The sequence below is a fragment of the Gekko japonicus genome, unplaced genomic scaffold (assembly GCF_001447785.1).
Source record: "Gekko japonicus isolate JY-2015 unplaced genomic scaffold, Gekko_japonicus_V1.1 scaffold171, whole genome shotgun sequence".
Lineage (NCBI taxonomy): Eukaryota > Metazoa > Chordata > Lepidosauria > Squamata > Gekkonidae > Gekko > Gekko japonicus.
This window is the reverse complement of record NW_015175975.1, coordinates 207760-235675: the sequence shown is the minus strand read 5'-3', so window position 1 is coordinate 235675 and position 27916 is coordinate 207760.

Here is a 27916-nt window from a genome sequence, read left to right as displayed (position 1 = left end):
GGCACCTCAGCCCCACCAGACCAGTGGAAATCAGAGTTTTCCATTTAAAGTGATCATGAGGTAAGTGTTGTATTATGAGGCAGATGCTGTTTCTTGAGGTAGGTGTTGGGTGAGGGAGTCAAGCCCCACCTGGCCGAGGCAGCCGTTTTCCCACCCAAGCGCCAAGGGTACAACCTGCCTGCCACTTGCTAGATCACCCAGAGAGTGGGAAGAAATGGGGGGACATGCAGGGCTACAACAGGACGCCTGGATTTTATCCTGTGAGGTCCAGAGAGAGGTAGATCAACAGGGGGAGGTTGGCCTTGAGAAAGACCAACTCATCCACCCTGGCCAGGTCCAGGAGGGAGCAGTGGGGACTGAGAATGTCTCCCAGATGGGAGAACGCCTGCTCACTCTGGACACTGGTAGGAGGGCAGGAGAGGAGACTCTGGGGAGGATGAAGAAATGTTTCCAAAGTGTGGGTTGGAAATGATGCCCCAGGATTGGAGAAGGTGGGAGGAGGGACAGCTGCTTTCTGGCACAGAACTGGGAGGAGCTGCAGAGGGGTGTACTGGAGGCAGGAGCAGTAAAAGGGGAGGATGCTTCCCCTCCCCTGAATAACTGCTGTAAGAGACCCCCAAACCTCAGCAGGGGAGAGATTTCACAATCAAAATGTAGGTCATCGGCCAGGGAACCCATTAGCTAAGCCCCTCTGCTCAGCATGAACAGACAGAAGGGTGGCTCAGAGCCCTGCGTTCACCTTAGACCTCCAAACCCCAGTAGGAGAGAGATATCACAATCAAAATGTAGGTCCTCAGCTGAGGAACCCATTAGCTAAGCCCCTCTTCTCAGCATGAGCAGAGAGACGGGTGGCTCAGAGCCCTGCGTCCACCTAAGACCTCCAAACCCTAGCAGGGGAGAGGAGTCCCAATCATGAGGGAATGTGCTCTGCTAGTTCGCTTTTAAGAAGTTCCCTGCCTCTCAGTGTAACTGTGAACAGCTGAGAGAGCACATTCCCTTGTGGAACTGGGGGTGAGGAGTGTAGTGGCCAGGTTTGCAGTTGACACCAAATTATTCAGGATGGTGAAAACCAAGGCTGACTGTGAAGAGCTCCAAGAGTACCTCTAAAAACTGGGTGAGTGTGGAACAATGTGGCAAATGAAGTTCAATGTTGGTTAGTGCAAGGTGCTGCACATTGGAACAAAATAATCCCAACTTCAAGTATAGGCTAAACTTGAACTTGGGGTCTGAACTTGCTGAGACTGAGAGGAAGAAGATTTTGGGGTTGGAGTGGGTAATTCAATGAAAGTGTCAACCCAGTGTGCTGCAAGGCTGAAAAAGGCAAACTCTATGTTAGGGATTATTAGGAAACAGATTGAGAATAAAACAGCCGATATTGTAATGGCTCTGTATAGATCTATGGTGCGGCCTCATTTGGAATACTGTGTACAGTTTTGGTCCCTGTATCTCAAAAAAGGACATTGCAGACCTGGAAAAAGTGCAGAGGAGGGCAACCAAGAAGATTTGGGGGGTTGGAGCACCTTCCCTATGAGGAAAGGCTGAAGAATCTGGGACTTTTCTGTTTAGAAAAGAGACTGGGGGTGGTCATGATAGAGGTTTATAAAATTATACATGGGATGGAGAGCTGACAAAGACAAATTTTTCTCCCTCTCTCAAAATACTAGAACTTGAGGGCATCCAGTGAAGCTGAGGGACAGTAAGTTCAGGATGGACAACGGAAAATATTACTTTACACAGACAGTGATTAAAATGTGGAATTTGCTGCCAGAGGATGTAGTGATGCCCACAGGAATCAACAGCTTTAAAAGGAGATTAGATAGATTCATGGAGGATAAGTCTACCAATGGCTACTGGGCATGGTGACTCCACATTCAAAGGCACTAAGGCCCTAAATCCCAGAGCCAGGAGGAAACATCAGGGGAAGGCCGTTGCCTCTATGGCCTGATGTTGGCCATCCAGAGGAACTGATTGGCCACTGTTTGAGGCAGGATGCTGGACTAGATGGACCATTGGTCTGATCCAGCAGGACTCTTCTGATGTTCTTAAGAGAGGCTGCAGAGCTTAGCTGAGTTTATATATAGAATTCTGATCCCACAGAGCAGAATGGGAACTCTGTTATTGGCAGCTAGAAGTGCTGGTTAAGCCTTGGAGGGTTCCTATTGGTGTTTCCAAGGCTGAGGAATTCCACCCCCATTGCTTTGGAGTTTTGTAAATGGTTTAATTGAGCAGAGACAGTCTTTCTGAAAATTTAATCATTCATGAACCACCATGAACCACCACAAATAGGCTCCCTTCCACGAACATAGCTTTGCAAATCACTGTCCAAAATTTATGATGAACTTTAGTTTGTGAGGCAGTTCATGCCCATCCCTAGTCAAAATGCTGCTCATCCAAACAGATTGGCAGCCATTAATATCACTATATATAGACCTGGACAAATGCCAAATGGTCAGAATTCTTTAAAAAAATAATACAGTGTTTATTTGTGATTGGTTTAAAATTGGAATGACTGCTTTGTTCTTTCTCTATTTACACAGTTTGCTGCAGAGTGATGCACAGTGATGACAGGTCTGCAGTAGGGCAAGAAAAACAACTCCCATCGGACTACATGAAAAGGCACATGTGTGAAATGCTACTGATTGCACTGCACTTCGAATTGATCAAAAAAGTAAACTGGCAAACAGGCTTCAGCTGCTCATGAACAGGCCAGCCAGCAAAATATCAGCTGAACTGGCAGGTGTTTGAGCATCCTTAGAAGGTGCCACCCACTAGTGATCTCTTGTCCAGTATCTGCCTTCATTTGATTTTTTCCCCTTATCTGGGCACTTTGGGTGGAACTCAAGGAAGATGCAAAGGCAGGCAAAACAGGTTACACAAAGATGGAGCAAAGGCAGAAGTAGGCAGCATCAGGGGGGATCTGGCAAAGCCAGAAGTACAGCCAGAAGAGAATCTGGTGGTCAGAGCTTGAATGGAATCTGATGGGATAGGGACAGACTAAGGGCAAAAAAAAATTTGGATTATGAAGGCTTCCTGTTAAAATATAGAACACAATAGACTTTTCAGTCATGTTACCTGACAGATCACAGTATTCTCTTTTTGGGAGGATACTGATTATTTTTTAAAGACTGGGTTTTTTCCCAAACAAAGTTGCCAAGGCTGCTATTGGGAAGTGGGAATTTTACCCTTTCCCACATTCTTTTATATTTATATTTATTTATTTATACTTTCAATTTGTACCCCGCTCACCCCCGAAGGGCTCTGAGCGGCTTACACGGTGCATGATGCAGAGACCTATGCAGAAACCCTAACTATGGCCACAGTACGTCTGGGGTGGGGGGAGCCCTACCAGGTACCCTCCCGGCGCCGATCGTTCGTTTATCCGGCGAGTGGGCGACTTCTTCCAGTTTTCTCCGGTGCGACTTCCACGGCCTCTGCTGTTCTTTTCTTCTCAGTACTCCCCCTATGGAGCAATAAGTGAATTGCTCCACTTTGGGCATTGCTTTGCTTGAACCAGCACCTGTCATTGGGCACTTCCAGAGGGTGGAGGCCAGAGGTTCCACTTTTAATAGCCTCCTGTGTGCAAGTTGGTGTTGTTGACAGATCAGGATCATTAAGACAGATTGCAATGACTAGCTGGGGAAGAAATTGCAAGTGAAATGCAAGCCCCATGTTACCTTCAGGGACCTGATAAAAAGGTCAATGTTTCCTACACTGGCACTTGGTGGGACAAGATCATGCTGAGGAAATGGTACAGAGTTTTCAAGGACTGTATGTCACTGGCAGATTGTGAAGTCTACAACAGCATTAATCTGGAACTGTAGTGTCAGTTGCCACAGTTGAAACATTTACAACTAAGAATTGTGATGGTGCATGCTTCTGGTGCCTCCTGTTATCTGGACCAGCCTGCTGGATAGCATCAGAAAAGCCCCTACCCTGATGGCAAGGATTGTAATGGAGTTCTTCAGGAGATAGGTTGGAGCTGTCTGGGAGTAATATGGTAATTGTTTTATTCATGTTTCAAGGTGATTTGACACACACACACACACACACAGCTTTAAATTTTGTTAGCTGCTTTGGGTCCCTTTATTTATTTATTTACTTACTTATCTGGAATAAAAGGGAGAGTGGAAAATGAAAGTGGAGAGAATGAGCAAATTCAAAGCTAAGCACTTCTCCAGCAGTGTATCACATATACCCTGATAAGTCTAGTACGCAGAGTCTAGCCCCATGTAAAGGTACCTTGGATGGTTGTTGCTAGCTCAAGGAGAATAAAAGGATGAGTATAAAATATACTTTGTGTGATGAGATGGGGAGGGAGTAATGTAGTATAGGACTCCTTGAAGGCTGTGGTGGAAAGATTGTTCTTGGGGAACAGAAAGCGTCAGCTCCTAATTCCCAAGGGCACCCAAATCTGAATTGCTGGGCAGGAGACCCCTTTTTATATTAGTGTTCCTGTAGGCTATTGGAGTTTGAATCTGAGCTGGAAAAATCCAATTTGAGAGGCTGGTTGGGTGTGGGGAACTTGACTGGGTTAAAACAAAGCTTGAGTGGCGTTTGGATTGCTATGATTAATGTCCTGCTTCCCTTGGGTGACTTAGGATACCTGCTTTCATTTTGGGAACATTGATTCGTTCAACTCCAAGGGGAGAGAGCAGCATTCACAGGCATCAGCTGGGCGGAGTTAAAGTAACTACAAGGTATCCAAGACAGGCTTTTGATGAGAGTGTCTTGAGATGAGAGTGTCTTGAGTGGTTTGGCTGGAATTTTAGTCCCCCCCTCCTATCTTGTACTCCATTTCCTCTTGTCCTGTATGCACGGGAGCTCCAAGAGAAGGAAACTTGTGGGCCACTCATTCTCAGGGGGGGGGGTGCCTTTTATGAAACACTTATTTTAAACACATGCTTTAATGACAAAATAGTATGGGGAAAGGGTTTTAAAAAAATCTCCCTACCTCACAGAGTCCTCCCTTTTCGGAGTAGCAGTCCCACCGGTCACATTTGGGAAGGAAAAAAAAACTTTAAAAATAATTACAGGGCTAGATGTAGTTCCGTCCTGTGCCAAGTGCTTTTCACACTCGGGCAGAGACTGCCCCTGAGAGCAGCATGATCAGAGCACCGATTATCTGTTTAAGGTATCAAGATTCAGCTCTGGTTCCCTTCCAATAGATCTGTGATTACAGACACCTACTTCTATATTGCCTTGATGAGCTCTCACTTCAAGCATTTAAAAAATCTGTGCGCTATTAAAAGCTGGCCAGTTGGAGATGCTAAGCCTCTATAAGCCTGAATAAAAAAATAATAATAATCTGTGGTTGGAACATCCAGCTGAAATTAAAACACGAATTGTTGCTGAAGCTGTGAAAACGATCTTATGTAGCTGGGAGCCGACTTATCCAATTCATGATCTTCTTATATTTCACTGTAGAATAGAAGCAGAGGTGGCACTAGAAAAGGGGCAAGTAGTGAATGAAAAGGGAAATCAAGGAAAGTCTACTCATAAATCTATTTCACAAGTTCTGGGGTTGAGCTCAGGCTGAGGCTGAATGTTATCTGGCACAAAGTTTGAACATCTTCATTTTTGCTTTCACAGATGAGTAAGCTGTTCTTCACAGCTATAGAGGTATATTTGAGCATATCTTATATTCTAATAGCAAAGTCAGCCAGTCTTTCAATAGTTAAATCCAGTGACTGGAACTGTGAATGGGCAAGGCAGATCTTTCTACAAATGTGAAAAGTACCCCAGGGGGCTTTAAAAATCTAAAAATTATAAAAGGAGCACTCGTAGCATTCAAGCAACAGATTCCCTTAGTACCAAGCTGGATTCTATCAGTACAAGGAAGGGGGAGGAGGCAGGGCCCTTTTGAGGCTTATTTTGGCCTATGAGGGAGGACTCATTAGGGTCAAGCCTGACTAGGGTTGCCAGCTCCAGGTTGGGAAGCTTCCGGAGATTTTGTGGTGAAGTCTGAAGAGGGCAGGGTTTGGGGAGGGGAGAGGCATCAGCCAAATATGCCATAGAGTCTAGATATCTGTTGTCTGGAGTTCAGTTGTAACTCTGGGGGATCTCCAGGTCCCACCTGGAGGCTGGACCCTAGGCTTGGCAGCAACCTTTAGCTGACTTGATACCACCTGACTTCCATGACTAGGCCTGGCTGCTTGCTACTGTTCAACAGCAGCCACTCTATGACAGCCAGTATGCTGTAGCCATTAGAGCTCCACAATAGGTTCAGGGACCCAGGTTCAAAGCCCCATCTTGCTGTGGAAGCTCACTGGGTGATTTTGAACCAGGAAGAGCACATGTGAGACCCAGAGATGCCAGGAGAGCAACTGGGCTACCATGAGCAGGGGAGAGGGAACAGGGTGTACACAACCCCCCTCTCTCTGTGCTATCTGAGTCCAGAGCCAAGCCAGCTCTCTAAACGTCACACGTGGAGGGCCCTACCCAAAGCCCCCAGGACCTGACAGTAACCTACCCCTCTGGGTTGTTGTGCACATAAAAAGGAGGAGAGGAGAATAACATATGCTGCTTTGATCCCCATTATGGAAACGGTGAGGTATAAATGAAGTAAATAAATAATAAAATAGCTGAAAATAGGAGGCAGATAAAATATAGGTTGGTGAATGGCTGAGAAGGAGAAAATGGGGCACGAAATTGTGACATCACACAACTGGGCCACAGTTTTCCTAGACAGAGGCTGATGGGAGGACAGAGGGAAAACTTAAAACAGAGGGACAGATAAAAGTAGGTTGGCTGTTGGGTGGGAAGGAGGTAGAGTTACTAACTCCAGGTTAGGACATTCCTGGAGATTTGGGGATGGGGCCTGGGGATGGTGAGATTTTAGGAGGGGACGGACCTCATCTCTCCTTATTAATAAAAGCGATTTGGGGTGGCAAAGTTCTATTCACACCAAAATCAGTTGCCCACCTGAACTGCCATTCCAAAGGTGCTGCCTGCATTGGCTGACTGTGTTGCGGGGTCCTGCTCACACAAGCCCCGGCCACCAGCTTGCCCTCAGTATGCATGGAGCTGCTGGATGTTTGGCTGAGCCCCTTCCTCCCACCCCCGTACTGGTCATTGTCACCCCTGGCCGACGTGGCGCCCAGACTGCAAGTGGATGGGGGCTGACGCACCACTGGAATGAAGAGCCGTTGAGGAGGCCCAGAGGCTGCTGGACGCAGCAGGGCCCAGCGGTATGGGGAGGGCAGAGGGGGGATGGGGCTTGCTTTTTTTCTGACGCGACAGGCACCCCGGCCTGAGCCTGCTCCTGCTGCCGCTGGCACAGTTGTCATGGGCTGCTGAGGCCCGAGCCACGTCGGCAACCAGGCTGCAAGCGGGCGGGGGCTGGTGCGCCGCCTAGCTGAAGACCTGTTAAGCTGGCCTGGAGGCCACCACATGCAGCACAGCCCTGGGGTCTGGGGGTGGGGGAAGCAGGCGGAATGGCCTCACTTCGATCCGACGTGATGGGTGACCCAGCCCCTTCACCAGCCGTGGGTTCATCAGAACAAACCTGGGCCTGCTGCCACCACAGCCGTACTAGCCCGCCGAGGCACGCCGGCGGACAGCCTGTGCGTGGAAGGGGGTTGGCATGTTGCTGGGGCACATGGCCATCAAGGTGGCCCAGAGGCCCCTGTCCGTAGCCGCCCAGGAAGCCAGTTGCTTCCCACCAACCCCGGGGTCTGCGGGGGGGGGGAGAAAGCGCGGGATGGGAGCCCCCTGTCTTTCTAGCGTCCATTGTCTTCTCCTTACAACGGGCTTCCCTCCTAGTAAGGGTATAATGCCATAAACTCCATCTCCCAAAGCAGCCATTTCCTCCTTAGAAACTAGGGTTGCCAATCTCCAGGTAGCAGATGGAGATAACCTGGAATTAATACTGCTCTTCAGATGACAGAGATCAGTTCCCCTAGAAAAAATGGCTGTTTTGGGGGGTGGACGCTGTGGAATTATACCCTGCTAAGGTTACTTACCTCCTCAAACTTCACCCTCCCAAGGTTCCATCCCCAAATCTCCAGGAATTTCCCAACCTGGAACTGGCAAACCTAAGGAGAGTTGATCTCTGTAGCCGGAGAATCTGTTGTGATTCCAGGAGATCTCCAGGCCCCACCTGGAGGTTGGAAACCCTAGAAGGAGAGAAGGAAGCAGGAAAAGAGGAGATGCTTTGGGGGCTTTCAGGAAAGAGGAAATAGTGGGGCGGGGAAAATGAGATACCTCCTGCAAGTCCTTGTGGGTTCCCACTTGTCAAAATATAGAAGCTAATAAATTGTGTGATGTTTAAGTTAAAAAATAAATTTTGAACTGCAGAAAATATATCAACATATAAAGTAAAATATATTCTAACATTAAGGAAAAAACATTCCCAGGGGTTTAGTGGTTGAATCGACACGAAAGGGACAAAAACCCTTGGATACGCTTCATAACTTGCAACACAGAATATGGGATGACACGATCTTTAAACATAACCATGATCACTCCTGTAGAGTTAATCCTGACCAACTAATGGCAGTTGTCCAAATAACCAGGTTGGTGAGCATGTTTATGTGCTACTGAAAATCCTTTTCTATGTGTCCTTGATGCTTTAAAAATACAGATGGCATTGTTAACATTGATTTCTTGGTCCATCTAAGGCATCATAAGGTGATGCACAGATCTCATTTGATTATTGGACACAGAAATCTATCTGAATCCAAGTGTGCTCTGTGTTTTGAGAATGCAGGGGAACAAAATCTACCTTCATATGCCACTGTGCCGGTTAATGATCCTCCCTTTGAAATGTTCAGGATTTTGGCTCACATTTTAATTATAGAGTCCCATTCTATTCTCAGACAATACAACTGTCATATGATGACTTACAATTGCCTAAATCCTTGTCTACATGCACCTTTAGAAGGCATTTATAGGTAAGGTGCAGTCCAACATGCTACAGAATAAAAGCTGAACATCAAGCTGTAATCATGAAGTAATTCTGGCATATATAGGCCATTCACATCTGCAATTAACTTTGTTTCCTTGCTTACTGCCTCAACCATTAAATTGCACTTAGGTAAACAGAATGTATATCTCTGAATTGAATCTGACCTAGATAAAGCTCCTTCCTTCCTTCCTTCCTTCCTCCTTCCCATCCCCTTTGGGAAGCTTTCTTGGTTCTCTCAAGTTGGGCATGAAAACCACAGTTCTCTCCTGCCATTTGCACTCCAACATATGGTGTTAAGAAGTACAGTCTCCCAAAAGATGAAGATTACATTTAGCTGTCATGATGGCTAGATGCTCAAAGAGCTATCCTCCATTCAGACCACAGAGCAAACAGAGGATTGTCCATAGCAGACATGGACACAGTTCATTGCCATTCTCACGCACTTGCCTTGCTCCTCCCACTATACACAGAGCAATGAAATATTCTTGGTCTGAGAAGTCATGCATTAATCTCCAATTTGCCATGACATCCAAATGGAGGTGCCTGGTTTAACTGGACTTTCACAGCCTATCTGGTTTGTGTGTGCCGACAAGGAACAAGTTACACAAAGAACCTCTTTACCTTTGCTTAACTAATATGAGTCCTTTATTGTAAGGAATTCCATTCTAGGCACAGTGTGGAGAGAAGGTGTAAAAGGCTAGAAGTAAGTAAGTAGTAATCTATACATCAAAGGGATATCATCACAGCAGTAGAAAGGAAAGGATGTTCAGGGACCTAGCCTATCTCTCTGACTTTCTTATAGTCCTCCTTTGAAGTCTGAGGCTAAGACCCAGTGGAAAGTCCTTCGCTTCCAACAATACCACTGTGCAATCCTAACCTTCTTACTAAAATTTAGGAGTATTGCAGCTGCAGTGTTGCACTCTTCTAAGTCAATTGTAAATTTAGTCAATTTAAAAGGGTATAACTTGGTTTAGGATTCTTTTGCTTGAACAGTAGTACCAATGGGAGCTGTAAAGCTCAACTCATATCCAATTGTATTTATCAGAGCTGGTTTGTTATTCTGTAGAGGAGTAAACGGGGCTATGCCAATGTTTCAGTTGCTGCAAGTATAGATTTACAATCAGCATAAAGTCAATTATTTCTGCCATATGACAAAGGAGCAGTCAGAAGTGACTGTATTTTCTTGTTAAGATGGAGCTTGGGCTTTGATAGATCATACATATAGTGAATTCATAAAGGAAACTTACTGGTGGCTATCAATAGTTACACAGATTCTGTAGATCTTGTAGCACTCCATTGGCAGATCACCATGGCAGCCCACACCTGCACAGTGTTGTTTTATCACATTTCCTTTCCAAAACCAGCTGGAATAAACACATTGCTGATGTTCTTTTTATTTTTAAAAAATAACCTTTGTTAAGATTTTATTCTCGGTTTCCCCCCCGTATTAGCTTCTTTCATTTTCACATTAGAGACCACTTTGTTCTCTTTCCTGCTCTCAAGAGATGCCAGAAGACTATCTAACACTAGCTTTCCAGCTCATTCAGGATTCTCGGACTTCCAAGACCTAGTGTGGTGTGATGGTTAAGAGTGGTGGACTCCAATCTGGAGAATTAGGTTCGATTCCCCACTTTTCCACATGAGGCCTGCTGGGTGATCTGGGGCTCTCGGAACTTCTCTGCCCCACCTGCCTCACAAGGTGACTGTTGTGGGTAGAGGAGGCAAGGCAATTGTAAGCTGCTTTGAGATTCCCAAAGGTAGAAAAAACTGGGGTATAAAAACCTACTCCTTCTCTAGGCACAGCCAGAAAAAAGGAGATTCCCAAAGGAAAAATGCTATACCCTGCTGGGAAAGAATAATAGCAGTATGCTTTTTTGTATGCTTTGAAATGCATCCCTGAGAACATATCATCTCTTAGCAAGCATAAAAGGCTCAGCTGGAATTTAGTATTGTGTAGTTATATATTAATTAAACTCTTAATTGTCTTTGTTGAATCAGAACAAATAAAAATGCTTTGCATAATTGAGCACTGTTTTAATATTTTGTGAGGTATTCAGAATGACGGGTAACAAACTGACTTACGTAGAAAGGTCATATGCAGTGGATTATTCCCTCAGAGCAAACTTGCTTCTCAAGAAGTAAGTGAAACTGCAGAAATCTGGAGGCTGCTGATAGGAAACTCCATTTTATCCTTATATGCATTTGCTTTAATTTTGCTGTCCTCCTTCACCCATGGCTGATCCACACCAAAACGATTCTCATTTAATTATCTTCATTTTTTGATCTCCCAGCTTCACAGCTAGACCAAAAGCAATAGCATCTCTTTATGTGTGGAGCAGTTGCACATCCAAGTTGCAATAAAGCTACATGCTTGCATTCAAAAATTCCAGCAGAGAAGCTTGAGATATATTATGAGGACAAGATTTTCCCATCAGAGATGCAAGATCGTTCCCGTCTCGGGAAATAAGGTCCTCAGCACGCACCAATGTTATAATTAAGCAGGACATTAAGGATAACTCTTCAAATTAAAGTTATTACAGAAAATGTACAAGCTGATATGTCTATTGAACACTCTAGTTAAAATGTCCAACAATAGGCAGCAGCTCACCCATTGCTTCTTCCTGCTCTGTAGCCAACTGTGGGAGGATACAATTGGTGAGCAGACACTAAACATTGCACTAATACCACTATCTCTGCTTGCTCCTGGCCCCCAGGAGCCTGGGAACTCTCCTGGTGTGTTAAATGACCGGTTTACCTCAATTCTCTGTGGATGGTTGACGCAAATTTCCAGGACAAACCAGCCCAGTTGGACACTAGAGCCATTTTATAAAGTTGATTCTCTTTTTCTGTCTGAATATGCTGGTTTAATGTGAGATTCCAATGGTGTTCTTCCATTGGTGGAAGTTCCCCCCCCCCATTCATGAGAAGAGTCTTCTGCTGGTTCCTTCTGCAAGTATATAGGAGCCAGGTGATGTAACTCTATAGTTTAAATCTAAGCCAGTGGTTCAAGACTCACAACTGGGTTATAACAGTTGAAATTAAGTTGCCAGACTGCCAGTAGAAGGCATTGGGTATCATAAAGTGCAAAGACCACATATGGTGAATTTCACATAATGGGAGGGGCTGGCAGGTAATGAAGTGATTGGTTTATATTATCACCTGAGTCCTTCCAGACAGAAGATTGAAGAGCATATAGAATAAATGATTATCACAGTTCTATGTACCCTATCTGTTTTGGTACCACCAGTTGCTCAACTATGGATGTAGATAGGGATGTCTCTTAGAGTCCAAAAATGTTGTTGAATATATTTTGCATTCATGCCTCAATAAAAAATTCAATCCTTTATCCACTCTTAATATTCACTAAACATCACACTGTTCTTTGGTTGATACCAGCATAGCAATTTATCATGCCCGAAAGTTATTTCAGATACCATGTTCATATCCCTTTTCCAATACATACTGGATAGCTGCATTCTGTATGATTTATCATCTTCCATTACTTCCTGATGTATTAATACTTGGTGAACAGTGCACTCCTAAACACAGTTACACCCTTCTAAGTCCATTGAAGTCAATGGGTTTAGAAGAGTATAACTCTATTGAGGACTGTATTGTAATTTCTAATTACAACTCCTTTTAACAGATCACCCTAACATACAGCCAACAGAATAATCCCTTTGCTGTCTTTGGGTTGTTCATATGAAATGAGTGGTTTATAGTGAGGTTACTAAAATATTGGAGGTATGACCTTTCTATTCACCCCTTTCAAGAAAATAATCCCACAGTTTAATTTTCCTAAGGATAACAGAATTTTGTTATATAATAAAAAACCCCTCTCACTCATCATCTGATTTATGAACAACTTGTGTATGTGTGTTTTTAAATTATGACAAAATTGCCTTTGCTAGCTCCCATATTTTCCAGCATGTTGAGTTCAATGTGTATTTTGCCAATCTAGTAAAACTGTTTTCAGTCCCATTAGGATAAATAAAAGGCTTTCTGCATCTGGCCTCTTGGTGTATCTGGTTATACTGACAGTTAGTCAAATGAAGAATGTTGTATATTCCAAAGTGGAATCATTCCAATACGGCTGTCTCTATTAATAGAGGGCATAGCTAGTCTCTCTCAGGAACCGGGTACTTAAAAGAAAACATGACTTATGATAGGCCACCAATGCAAAGATATTTTTTCAGAAAGAAAGGAAAAACTAAATAGTGACAGGAATAACTTAATTCAAACAGCTTAAAAAGTTTCTCCTTTCTTCAGTCTTGGTAGAAAGGTTTTATTTTTTGTGATAATAATTCCAGAGGAGTTGCCATGTTGTTCTACTGCATCAAAAACAAAACAGCAGTCTAGTACCTTTACAACAAACAAAATTGTTCTCTTGGTTAATTTAAAACCTCCAATAAACTGCAGGCAAAAATATCCCAAGGAGCTGGCCTTGAAAGACAATGACCCATAACTAGACAATGACCCATAAGAGGACAATTCAAATTCAGGCCAGGCCATTCCAATTTGGAAGTCAATGTTTCCCTGAAGAGGCACTGTGGCAGTCTTTCATAAGGATCTATGTGGGACAGGGCTATTTTTGGGCAGGAACGCACAGGAACGGAGTTCCGGCTGGCTCCCGAGGTGGCCACGCGCAGCAGGAACTAATTAGCATAATAGACCACACCCAACAGCAGAAACTTGTTAGAATTGGCTACATTAGGGGTGTGTGGCCTAACATGCAAAGGAGTTCCTGCTACCAAAAAAGCCCTGGGTTTTGACAACAAACAAGGTAAACAGAATAAGAAGCAAAAGGTGGGTGTGGCTGGATGACCACACTTCTGGTAACATGGGGTTGCGGCCTAATATGCTAATGAGCTGTGCTGTCAGGGTGTGGCCTAATATGCTAATGAGTTTCTGCTGTTGGGTGTGGCCTATTATGCTAATGAGTTCCTGCTGGGCTTTTTCTACAATAAAAGCCCTGATGTGGGACATTTAAGTAAATTATTTTCATGTTTGCACCATACTTAGCAGAGGGTGTGCAAAAAATATCTTGCAATGTTGGCTATCATCCCTCCAACATCTTCATCCTACATTCTGGTTTTCTTCCAGGTACCATTGGAGCTACAGAGATTCTTTCTCAAAGGCTATTTTGGGCCTGAACAGTTCCCCTCTCCTAGCTGCACAAGAAGACAAGGAAGAGGATGAACAGCAAGCTTAGCAGCCCCTTGCTTTCTTACTGTTAGGCTTGGCCCAGCTAGAGAAAGACAGGGGATTTGGGTGATTAGGGGAAGAAGTGGCTGGCTATTCAATAATCACCAAGAAAATCATCCCTCAAGTCTCAGCTGACTGGCTGTAGGCCCCCTCTTTTTTTCTATAGCAATGTTTATGTATACTTACCAACTCAAAAGTGACTCTTTTGTGCCTCTGATAAAGTTGGCTTCAGGAACAAGAGCTTATACAACGACATTTTAATTGTTTTTATTACAGCAAACATGACCATGTCTCTGGAATCTGGAGTAGTTTCCTCTAATCTTCTGCTTGCCCATGCAAGCAAGCACATCATCAATGTATCTAATTCTAAATGTGGTCCCATCTGTGGATACGTAAAGCCAAAGATTAAGGCCTTGAACAAGCAAGACAGGTCTTTCAACAAGCCTGAGCAAAGTTCCAGGTTTTCAGGAAAAAAACTGAAATCTTTTTTTTAAACTACATTGAGGGGTTTACTCCCCTGCAAATAATACAGACAGTTCCTATACCTTTAAGAAAGGAGATCTCAGTGACCTAGGGGTACCTGCGCTCCTCCTTATAGCAGGATGCTATAATATCACTTCTGATTGCCTAAGGAGAAGAGAGAAAGAAGTAGGGAAAGGGAAGAGGATATAGGGGATGCCAGGAGATGGGAAATAGTGTGGAGTGAGTTATATGAGGGGAAATGAAGTGATCCCCACAAGTTCATGCAGGTTCCTTATTTGTTATATATAAATGATAGTATTAGATTGAAATGTGTATTTATGGTATTTTAATATGGTCTTTTACACTGAACACTGTGCTTATCTGCAAACAAAAATATTAAGTGCACACTTTTTAATTTCTCTTTGTATAAAAAAATCTTACTGACTGAAGGTTCTGTTCATTGCAATTGACAAATAGCACATGCAAGTAAGACATGTTAAATCCTATAGCAAATTACATCTATACTTTCATTAGCAGCTTTCTAGTCCTTACAGCTAACCAGCCAAATTTGGCAAGTGTAGCTGTAATCTCAGGGAATCTACTTTCTAAGATGTTCTTCAGTAATTGCATCTTTTGACTAGTTGAGGACAGAGTAGTTTTAGAGAGTGGGAGAATATCATGAAAGTGGCTATATGCCCTGCAGTCATATATAATGTGCATTAAAGTTTTGATTCCATCATTGCAACAGGGACATATATGATCAGCAAGGGTTTTTTAAATTAAACCTCCCCTCTGTAACCGCTGAAGGGAGCACATCCCATCTCATGAGGGTAACTCATGATTTTCTAAATAAAAAAGATAGGGCACGACACAGGCAGTACCTTATAAAGCAGTTCTAAGAGGGCTCGCCATTTGCATGAGCTGTTAAGATAATCCTGTCTAGCTATGTCCTACATTCTCTGTCTCACTAACTCTCTCGCTTTGTCATATGTGAGAGAGCTGAGAAACTGTTTTGAGAGGCCAAGGTGAGAAAGTTTTTTTTCAATGGCCCTTCGCCAAGGAGGAACAAAGGTATCCTGGAAAATTAAACTTGCCAACCCTCTGGGAAAAAATGAAAGTTTCAGCCAATATTGAATAACCAACATCCAAAGCCTTGCCTCGACCAGGATCATGACAATTTCTACTCTAATAAAGGCATTTGAAGTACCGGGGGGACTTGGAGAACTGTTCTCAAAAACTTAAGATTGAACATCCTCCAGTTTTTTAAAAATTTGAAGTGATATTAATGGGGGCATCAACAATAAGTTGGTTGAGAGATTTGGCCTTGAACAAATGGGCCAAATTACTAGTCAACTATTATGCATTTATCCCCTTTGCACCAATAAAATTTCTGGATAGCCCTAGCACTCCTGCTGGCCTCTAGTGTTACCATGTTTATATTGCTGGAACTTAAACCATTTTCTTGGAACAAACGCCCCCAGATAATTGAAACTAGAAACGTGTTCTATAGAGGAGGGATTGAGAGTCCAGTGATTAGATTTTTGTGACTTTTTAGCAAAGACCATTACCTTGGTTTTGGAGTAGTTTATCTCTAAACTATTGTCATGGCAATATTAAAAAAATTATTTAAGCGCTCTTCTAAGGCCTGTAGGTGTTCTTGACAGAAGAACCAAATCATCAGCATATAGAAGAACACCAACATGTTTGTTACCAAGTTTTGGAGGATGACACTCCGGCTTGTTAATGTGACCACCAGGTCATTAATATAAAAGTTAAAAAGAAAGGGGTCCAAAAGACAACCTTGTTTGATCCCTTGTACTAATGGGATCTGTCAGGTGCTCTTGGGGGGTATATTTGACCCGTATTGAAGTCCGATTATAAAGGACCTGAATAAGAAATAGTAGGCACCTGTCAATGTTGGTAGAGCTTAATTTATCCCATAAAATAACTCTAGAGACTGTGTTGAAGGCTGATTTAAGGTCAAGATAGGCTGTATAAAGGGATACTTAGATGAATATTTGGCAACCAGGTGGTCCAAAATCATATAATGATCTAATGTGCTGCAACCTTTTCAATCCAGCTTGTCTGTCCACTATACAGAAATCATTTTCTAACCAGTCTCTGAATTTCCATAATAAATGTTTTGCATAAAGTTTGCTCACTATGCTGAGCAAGCTTATGGGTCTGTAATTATTAGGGTCTTCTTTATTGCCTTTCCTGTACAAAAGAATGATTATGGCAGTTCCCCAATCCTTGGGGATTCTTCCTGACTGATCAATTTGTATAAATGGGGATGCTGGAACAAGGGCCCACCATTCAGCATTAATCTTAATTAACACTGAGAAAATTAAATCTATGCCAGGGGCTTTCCCTGACCTTAAGGTGTGTATAAGTTGTTTCAGTTCTGAGCAACTCACCGGAGACCATGAAGGTAGATAGAAGATGTTGTCAGGAGTAGGAGAGCTTGTAATGGTTTCACTATACAGCCTCTTACCCAAGTCTCAGAGGAAATGGAATTATTAAGAATATTTTGAGGCTTACCTGATGATACAGAGACCAGTTTCCAAACTAAAACTGAATTATTTTCTTTCAGCACTCTCCAAAGTTCTGCCCGGGATGCTTTAATACTTTCCTGTTTCTTGCTCTTGATGAGAGACTTATACTGGGTTTTTTGACGTTTCAAATCCATTGCTGAGAAAGCTGTGGGGTTACTTCTGTGTAAGGCATAATTAGTATTAAGTAAATTCTTAGCCCTTCTGCACTCTAAGTCAAACCATGGTTTGTGCAGAGAGGGTTTAACCTTTGGTAAGCCAGTATTGTCCCCTATCAAAGCCCCTTGGATCTTCTTTGAGATCAGATTATATTTACAGACAGGAATCAATATTATCTGAACTCACTATCTTATGTACCCTCTTGTTCATTTCCTTTGAGGATAAGAGCAAGGCCATTTTCTTTTCTTAAGATAACTGGTAGACTGTATCTCATATGCATGCACCACAGGGTCTTGAGAGACTTATACTATTGAACAACTATGGTGAATATCACATTGTTAATTTTACCTCAATCCAGTCTGGTTTAGAAGAAATTCCATTTTATCCTACTAATAATGGTCAAGAAAAAATAAATTCCTTTTTATTGCCTATGGAACTAGACAGAACTAAATGGTTCTCCCTCCTCCCCATTTTAATATTTTTTGTCCTTCAGTCAGCACTGTAGAAAATTTAAGATATTTTGGTCTGATTCTTATGTAGGGTTTCTATTCATGGGTGTGTTGTGATATGATCATGACAGTATACCTGTTAAAACATGAATAAGGAATAGTTGTCTTTACAGATTTACTTGTGTGAGCACCTGGATGATATCCTTTAGGTCAGCAGCTTAAGACCTCCTACAGTGCCAAGCCCAGAAAATGTGATAAACCTCCAGGCCAGAAATATCCCCGCTTTTCGTAGACATGTAGGCTGTATCTAGACAAAAGACAAAAATAATGTGTTAGTTATATACAGTGCCTTCTGTATATATGTATGGTCCGACCTACCTGAGGGACCGCCTTTTCCCGCACGTACCCCCAAGAGCACTTCGGTCGGGGACCCAAAACCGTTTGGTGATTCCAGGTCCTCGGGAGGTAAAACTTGTTGCGACCAGGGCGAGATCCTTCTCAGTGGCGGCCCCTACCTGGTGGAACGAGCTCCCGGAGGAGATCAGGGCCCTGCGGGACCTTATGCAGTTCCGCAGGGCCTGCAAGACGGAGCTCTTCCACCAGGCTTTCATATAGGGGCCGCTGCCGCCGCCACCACCACCAATGGAGACAATATCACCGGGATTTGGGATCACCCTGGGATGCTTAGCCATACATTGTGTGGCATGAACAACATGGGATCGGAACGATCTGCTGGACAGTGGTACCCCAAATGGGGCTGACTGGAAGATGCCACCATAACATCTAAGACCATCTTGTCTACTGAAGCACTTTTTACTGTTATTATTGATATTGTTACAGTTATGATTTTAATGTTCAGTGGTTTTATATATGGACGTTTGCCCTCTTGTTAGCTGCCCTGAGCCCGCTTGCGGGGAGGGCGGGATAAAAATACCTAAACAAATAAATAATAAAAATAAATGCAGCCTTTCAACAAATCAAGCCCTGATATATTCTCATCCTCGGCTGGTATATTCTCAGTCCCAGTGCTGCCATCTTCTCCTCCTTCTATCCTCCTTTGAGAAACAAAGTATCCTCAAGCCTCAAGTGCTTCATGTGCTTCATAGCGTGATTGTGCTATCTTAGCTGGTGGCCACCAAGACTATACACGAGAAGCTGGAAACATGGTCCGAAATCAAAGTCAGTAACAAAGCCAAAGGTCGGATAGCTGGAAAGTCAAGTCAAGATTGCAAGTTTCCAAGGACAAGAAGCAGCTGCTGCACACTCAGAAGCAGGTCTGATTATGCAGAGTTGCTGCTGCGCTGAAGCAGCTGCATGGAGGGTTTTTGAACAGATCCTTCCTTCCTTGGGAGTTGAGTCTGCAAAGGCTTACAACTCCTCCTGTTGCCTTTGCAGGGGCTGCAGTCTGGCACTCCTTCACTCCTGCATAGTTAGCCTCTGGTGTGCCCTATGTCTGGGGCACTCAGGAGAACTAGGCGGGGAGTCTGGCCTTGGGGTGTCTGCAGCTGAGGGTGCTGGCCCAGGCTCAGGAATGATCTCTCCTTCTGGCTGCACCTCTGGTGCAACTGCTGGGGACCCTTCCTCCTCAGGTACTGTTGAGCGCCGTCCTCTGGGCTCACTCCAGAAGAGGCTGAGTTGCCCCCCGCCTCTTCCTCATCTGAGGAGGAGTCAGCCTCAGCCGAACCAGTACCCACAACAGTGATTTAGATCACTGGCACTAGGAGCAGTGGTCTTATTCCATCAAATGATCCACTGCTCCTCCTGGCATAAGCATAGCATACTGGAATGGAAATTAATTACTGAGCTGCTAATAGATATTTAAATTATTAATTTAATTTTAACCTAGTTAAAGGTATTTTATAGTTGTAATGTTTTAATGAATTAATTTATTGTTCTGTCACTTGATGTGAGCTGCCCTGAGCCCGCTTGCAGGGTAGGGCAGGTAAAAATCTCTAAATAAATAAATAACCAGCAGGCTCATGATTGCTCACCTACCCCCTCACTATGGACACTGCTGCCTCCTCTTGCTGCTGCTGATGTAGGACTCTTTCCTCAACAGGAGAAGGAAAGCAGAAGAATGAGCTGGTAGTGTTAGGGCTGAAAATATACCAGCCAGGGAAGATCATATACTAGAGTGTAATTTGCTGGTATGGTTAAGCCACAAGTACATCTAAAAAGAGGGAGTGTTCTTTGAGGTCTCTTGCTATATTTCCTCTGGCCCTGCCTAATTCATGCCTCAAGCAATGCCTGCTAGCTTCTGTTCATAACCATATGTCCAAAAAACATTATGCTTTGTGGCAGCCATGAAGACATGGCCTGGGGGTCCTTGGGTGAATCAAGGGCATCCTCATTAAGTTAATCTAAACCTGCTCAAAAACAGATGGAGTGTCAAACACCCATTAGGACATGTTATTGGCTGGTTCTCTGAGCAGTATTAAAGGATATTACTCAGGAGCCCTGAGAGGATAGTAAAGTCAGGTAGTCAAGGAGACAAATGGCAGGAAATTAAAAGAGGTTTCTGTAAGAATGCCTTGTAGGAAACATGGTGCAATTGACAGAAGATTCAATTAATATTTAAGAACTTTGACTTTCAGGAAAAGTAAATACACGCTACAGAGACAGAAGATAGGCAGATTTTCCAGGTGCGATCAAACTGCAACATCTGGGAAGCGTAGAGCTCCCATGGCTAACCCAAGGCTTCCCGCCGAAGATGCGCCGTAAAAAACTAGTACCTCCAAGGTACTAGTTTCCGGAAACCGCGGGGCAAGGACGGGCGTCTGATCACGTTTCTGGTGGTAGCTCGTGGCATCCAGCGCCCGCCCATGTCCCGTCGCAAAAAGGTTTTTCCCCCAAGTCTCCATGGGATGTGCACAAGCACCCAACGGCGCATGTGCACACTTCGGTAAACCCCCCCCACAACCCCCACCGCACCGCTTTTTTGCTGCGCCGCAAGATTGACGTATGATCGGCACCTCCCCCCGAACCACGGGACGTCGGCTGGACGTTTGATCTGGCGGCCGTGCGGTAGTTTGCTCCGGGGCAAACAGCCACACCTCCCCCCGCGATATCCGGCCCGTGTGACCGGGGCCATAAAATACCTTTGATAGGTGGAGTGACAAACCTTCTGTACTCTGGTGATATAATTACAAGGGGATGCAGCCAGCTTTTTGATGCTTAGGGAAAAGAGGGACCCAAACGTTCAGGGAAGTGAGAGGAGACTGGATATCTGATTGCCAAAATAATAATAATAATCCTTGAGGTCTCAGCTGTTTGCTTGTGGGCCCTCTCTTTTTTCTCTGTAGCAATTGTATGTATACCTATCAACTTAAATGACTCTTTTGTGCTTCTGATAATGGTGGCTTCAGTTACAAGAGCTTACACCACACTCTGCATGTGTGTATATATTACATAGTGTACATATGGTTGCATTATACTTCTTTTTGGGTAGTTTTGTATAGTTTTTCATCAAACAACTGTGTAAAAATAACTCTATGCATTATGTATGCATATATGTATTTATGCATTTATAACCCACTTTCCCGCATGGGTCAAGGTCACTTACAATATACAATTAGGACATCATAAGGCAAGAAAACCCCAAATTCCCCTACAACCTAATAAAACATAGTGAACCCTAATAAGATTTGATAAAATGCCTGTAACCTACATTGTCTGTGGAAAGCTCTGGTGAATAAAATAAACTTAAAAGACCTTCTTAAATTTCCATGGATGGCGCTTCCCTCACATCTTCACATCTGAGAGCCCATTCCATAAAGTGGGAGCAAACACAGCCAAAGGATGGACCCTTATTAATACCAGGTGGGCCAACTTTAATGAGAAAACAACCCCAAGGTGTTAATCTGAAGACCATTTGGTGCAGGTGAACATACTGAGAAAGATAGTCTTTTAGATATGTGGATCCCAGGAGATGAAGGGCTATAAATGTCATAATACCTTGAACTGGACTAAAAAATAAATTGCTAGCTAATTAATCTGTTTTAAAACAGACAAGATCTATTCCAGAAAGCCAGCTCCTAACAATAATTGGTCTTCCACATTCTGAATCAGTTGTAACTTCTGGGTTGTCTTCAAAGGCAGCACAACACAGATGGCATTATATTTAGTCTAACCATGAGGTTACAGAAGCATTGATCAGACTGACCAGGTGGTCTGAATATAGCTAGGAAAGGAGACAGCTGATGAACCAGATTCAGCTGGTAGAGAGCACTCTTAGCTATCTCACCAACCTGTTTTTAATAGCAACATTGGGTTCACAAATACCTCCATGCTCTTAACCTGCATTGCAAATGCCAGCTCTATTCTATTCTGCACCAGTGGAACTGTATGATCCTATCAAGAGGAACACAAGCCCAACATGACACAAACTTGCCTGAATGTGGAAGAGTCTGGCTTGCCTCATGTTGAGGTAAGATTTTTTTCTTAATGAAAAGAATTTGTATTCTGAATTGTCCCAGTTCAGATTTTGGGTTGCTTTTCCATGGATGGAAGGTGGGATTTTTGCCAATACCCCTTGTCATGACTCCCCGTGGGTTGCCACCTTCAGCTGCCACCACTCTGGACTTTGGGTTCCTTGAGAAAGCCCAGAGTACCCTCCCAAGCCCAACCAAAATGCCCCTTTTAAGCCGAGAAAATATAGGCGTGATGACCAGGCAGAGAACATAAAACAAATGGTTTAACAACACAGTAATGGGGCATTGAAAACAAGAGAAGGTGCTTAAAATATATAACAGTGTTTAAAGGCAAAATAATCAAATCTAATGCGACTACCTATTTCAGGCCCCGGTCACACGGGCAGGAAACTGTGGGGGGGAAGCGTGGCAGTTTGCCCCGGGGCAAACTAACGCGTGGTAAAGATATCAGACCTCCCGTTGAGGTACCATGGAGGTACTGTGGAGGTTCCGTGGGAAGGGAGAGGTGCTGATCGCAAGACAATTCCGCGTGCAAAAAAGAAGCGCGCGGTGCGGCAAACTGGATGGGTTTTTTTCGTGTACACCACGACTGCGCATGCTCCGTTGGGTGCTTGTGCGCATCCACGGAGATGTGGGGGGAAAAAACCTTTTTCGCAAGGGGACATGGGTGGGCGCCGGATGCCTCCGGAAACGCGATCAGACGCCTGCCCTTGCCCCGCAGTTACCGGAAACTAGTACCTCCGAGGTACTAATTTTTTGCTGCGTGTTTTCGGCGGGAAGCCTCAGTTGAGCCACGGAAGTGCTACGCTTCCCAGATGTGCCGGTGAGATCACGCCCGGAAACTCTGCCTGTCTTCCATCGCTCTAGCGTGGCTAATGCTCCGTGTGACCGCAGCCTCACTTAACTAGTTACTATTTCAAGACCCACAGCTTTTTATACCAGGCCTGTTCCTGTACTCACTCTGTCCCAAGTGAGGGAACTTTTCCTCAGACCAGACTGTCCCCTCAGTTTAGCTCTGTGAGAGACAAGACCGCAGAAGAGAAAGAACACAGTTTACACACAGCACACACAGTTTTTCACAGTCTCTTCACACAATCCCTGGACACTGATTGGTTACAACTGCCGCTAAGCATTGTGGGGATTGTAGGCTATGTCTGCTTTCCACTGCCATGCAGGTCTCTCCTAGGACCAGGCTGCAGTAGGCCTTGCTCCCAGTCCTGCACAGATCATGACACTTCTACTCACTACACATTGTGGGGATTGTAGGCTATGTCTGCTTTCCACTGCCATGCAGGTCTCTCCTAGGACCAGGCTGCAGTAGGCCTTGCTCCCAGTCCTGCACAGATCATGACACTTCTACTCACTACACATTGTGGGGATTGTAGGCTATGTCTGCTTTCCACTGCCATGCAGGTCTCTCCTAGGACCAGGCTGCAGTAGGCCTTGCTCCCAGTCCTGCACAGATCATGACACTCCTACTCACTACACAACACCCCAAGGTATTCCTTGGTGTTCCCTGTACCCCTGAAATAGCATTGGGGGGCATTTTGAGATGCGGATGGAATATGGTAGTAAGGAAGTCATGCTCCACAGGCAATAATCCCTTCCATCTGTGGAAATTACTAATGGATCCAGGACTTTCACTCTATCACTACTTTTCCTAATATTTTGTCTGCTGAGAAACTCTTCCACATTGCAAAGGACACTGAGCATGTTTCATAGTGTTTTCTTAGTTCAAGGCAGGCATTAGTTGGGCATGTTTGGCATTGCAGTAGCCCTCTGAAAACATACTGTCCTATAACTGCATAAGGTGAGAGAAGTTTGTAGTGTTGGGCCAGATATTTTTCAAAGAGACTCATCCAAAATGACTGATTGTGTTACTGAGGGTCCCTTGTCAAGCTCCCAATAACCACTGAAAACTATTGCTGAAAATGACAACATTTCCATTCCAAAGGCATTAGGACTAATCTCACAGTTGCCCTGTGTTTCAGGGAACATTTCTACATATTTTTCAGATGATAACCCAGCTATCATATGAGAGCTACATTACAATGAATTTCCAGAGGTAATTACCATGTAAAGACCACCACTGTAATACTCAGCACTTATTAGTGAGCAGGAAACCTTGCATGCAATAATAATTAACTGTGTTAATAACTTATGCCTGAATGGGCTCACCTCAATTTACTTTTCAAGAATGTTGAATACGTAGCATGCTAAATTCAACCAATTCATTATTCATTGCTGATAAATTGCAATTTGGAGGCTACATGGAAGTTCTTTCCATGTAGTGCAGTATCTGTTGTCAATATGGAATCTTAAAATTCCTTCAACTAGGAAGTCTGAACCGGTAGGAGTTACAAAGGACTAACAGTGTGACCCTAAACAGAGTTCCACTCTTCTAAATTCATTAAAGTCAATGGGTTTAGAAGTGTGCAAATCAGTTCAGGATTGTACTGTAATTATCATAGAGCATAATCCCCCAAACTGGTATAGAGCTCAGTAGTGCTGGCAATTGTCCTAACTGAGCTCTTTGCACTAGCCCTGCACTAAGGAACTGGAATGGGTGGTGACCAAAATTCAGAGATGCTCCAATCCACTCATTTGGAAGCTACTTGCATCAGCCTATCAAAGTAAAGAAGGGGACAGTCAACAGGGGAGCAGAAGAGGGAACCTCTAGAATGTGTGTAGAAAATGTCTGCCTGATCTCCTGGCCATAAATAGTATCTCTTCCTGTGGGCAAATTGGACAGTACATTATATTTCCAAGCTGTATTTGTTCTGTCTACCTTCTTTCAGAAAGTTGTCCAAACATGTATTTAGAGAGACAAACACATATTTTTAATCCCACAGGGAAAAAGCTGCCAGGAGCACAGTAGTGGCAGATGGGGAAATTGTTCTTAATAAATATAACATTTTGATGAAAACCACTGGCAGTTTATTTCCAGCAGAGATTATAAAGAAATACTAGTATAATGTTAAAAAGCCTACACAGATAATAAAAATATCTGAAGCCTCCTCAGTGCACATAGTCCCATTGGAAGAATTATCACACATACTCTCCAAAGTGTGTCTAGTTACTAAAGAGTAGAAATATTTGGCAAGCTGTGGGATGGTTCAATGGCCCATAGGATATAATGGGGCCGAACTGCGGGAAGCCGATTCAGATCAGAGAATCTAATTTGGCCCGCAGCAGCCTGAAAGGGCCCCGAATGGGCCATTTTCGGGTGTGCATTCGGTTCAGATGAACCAAATGCACATCTCTCCAGCAGCCGGCTTGCTCGGGCTCTCAGCAGCTGCGGGGATCCTGAACAAGGGAAGGGAAGGTGGTTTAAACCGCCTCTCCTTCCCTCCAGCAGCTGGCTTGCTCGGGCTCCCCGAGCAAACCAAGGGAAGGGAAGGTGGCGGAGCAGCTGGAGACATTATATTTCATTGTATCTAAAGAAGAGTGTTTGTGCACAAAAAAGCTCATCTGTTGATCTTAAAGGTGCCACTGGACTCAAGCCAGGATTTAGTTTGCTGAAAAGTATTTGTTGTACATAGTGTTTCAGATTTTGTTGCAAAGTTTGTTGCAGCCTAGTGTGCTAAAAAACTGGGGCCGGCCCTGAGAGGAGGCCAGGGGGTGGGGACATGTAGCAAGCCCCTACAGATTTTACCCCTGAGCACTCTGTAACGCTAATTCAGATTCATCCCAGCTGCATGTATGCAGGACCAGCCCTAGATCCAGTGGTGCCCCAGGCAAGTCCTTCCCCTTCCAATAGTTCCAACTTTTGAACACCTTTTTAAAAATTGTGTGTGTGTTACCCTCACAACAACCCTGTGGGGTAGGTTAGGTAGAGAAGGGGAGATTTGGCCCGGGGTCACTCAGCCAGCAGAGTGAGAATACAAACCTGGGTCTCCCCACATCAATCTGCAACTCTGACCACTGTGCAGTGCTGCCTCTACTGATCTGTAATGTTCCAGAGGTGTTGTAATGTTATACTCAGTTTCTCAAACGAGTGTATGCCTGTCTGTTGGTCCACTTAGGAGTCTTGATCCTGGTTGTGTGGTGGGCTAGTTGTGGCAAATGGTAGGGAAGCTCAGTATGAAGTGAGATGTGTCCTGGTCTTGTGTCTTACAGATAATCTTACAAATAGTCCTTTGCATTTATATCATGCTTTCAACTTTAAAAGGATCATAATGCTGATTGTGTGAACTTAGGCAAATCACGAGAGGTAGAGCACGAAGGGTTGCATCAGTGCTTAGTTCTTGTGGCCCTTTCTTACACACCCAGGGAAATGCTGATCGCCACTTTTGGGCCAGGAAGCAATTTTTCTCCAGGCCAGTTTGGCCCCCAATGATCCTGGAGGGTTTTTTAAATCATATTCTAGGCGTGGAACAGGGGTCACTGGGGTGTGTGGGGGGGTATTGGTGAATTTTCTGAATTGTGCAGGGGGTTGGACTAGATGACCCTGGAGGTCCCTTCCCACTCTATGAATCTATGATTCTATAATTCACCCAGGCTGGCTGTGGGCACGCCAGCACCTCTGTCAGGCAGAAGTGCCTGAGATCCTCCCCCTCCCCTTTTCCTTCGCCCGACTTGGAGGCGAAGGGAAGGGAGAGGGGGGAAAGAATGGATCCCAGGTGCTTCTGCCTGTTAGAGGGGCTGGTGCACACTTCCGGTGATGTCAGGGGGTGTGGCATATGCTAATAGGTTATGCTAATGAGCTCTTGCAGCTCTTTTTCTACGAAATGACCCCTGTATATAGCTGAAGACACCCTTATGCAAAATATAAAGCCAAGCTGAGGGAACTGGAAACTGGAGCCTTAAGTCCCAAATGAGGGAACTGGAAAAAGCAAGAAGGAAGTTAAGACCCTGGTGGGGGAAATTAAATGTGACATTGGTACAACAAAGCAAAGGGTGTGTTGGTACTATGAAGACTTAAGAGATTTAATATGGCATAAGGTTTCATGGATCAGAGTGTGAAGTGTGTTTTCAGTTGGCAGAGGTATTATATATGTGGGCACAGAGGGAAAAATGTAAATCATGGTGTCAGAAGGCCAAGAAATGCAAAAAAGTGTATTTGTGGCATTTCTATGCAAAGTTCAAATGTATACAAGTGAAGTACAGCTGTGAGTGGAATTATCACCTCAGAAACTGCGTATGACAGTGAGGAGAGTGGGAGGAGAGTGGAAGGAGAGAGGTTGCTCAACGCTTTCCCTTTTTCTGCACCTGCTCCTTCTTTCCCACCTGTAAGAGGAAGCTTTGGGAAGGAATGGATTTTCAAGTGCACACATGGCAGAAACTGATGAGTTATTAAGCAGTTGCTTTCAGTTGCAACCTACAAGACTGTTTTATATATCAAAATATACGTATGTGTATGAGCACAGAGGTTGAGTTTGAGAGAAAAAACAAAAATAAAAAGGCCCGCAGCTGGAATTAGGGGTGCTGTGGTGGTTCCCACATTATAGAATCGTCTGCCAGAAGCTATTAAAAAGGCCCCCACACTTCTATTGTTTCACAAAATGTACAAAACAGAATTGTTCCAGAAGGCATTCTTGTAGTGGGAGTAAAGCTGTAGTATAATGGATCAGCTTGGGAGGTGAACCCTATTAGGGGTAATGTGTTTTTTTTCCCTTCCAGTTTTTCAATCCCAGTACTACTGAATTATATTGTTTTACTAGGAATCATTTATATTAGACTTAAATGTTATGATATTTTATAAATCCGCCTCCTGATTGAATAGCTTTGTTTTAGTAGGAATCTTTGCTATTA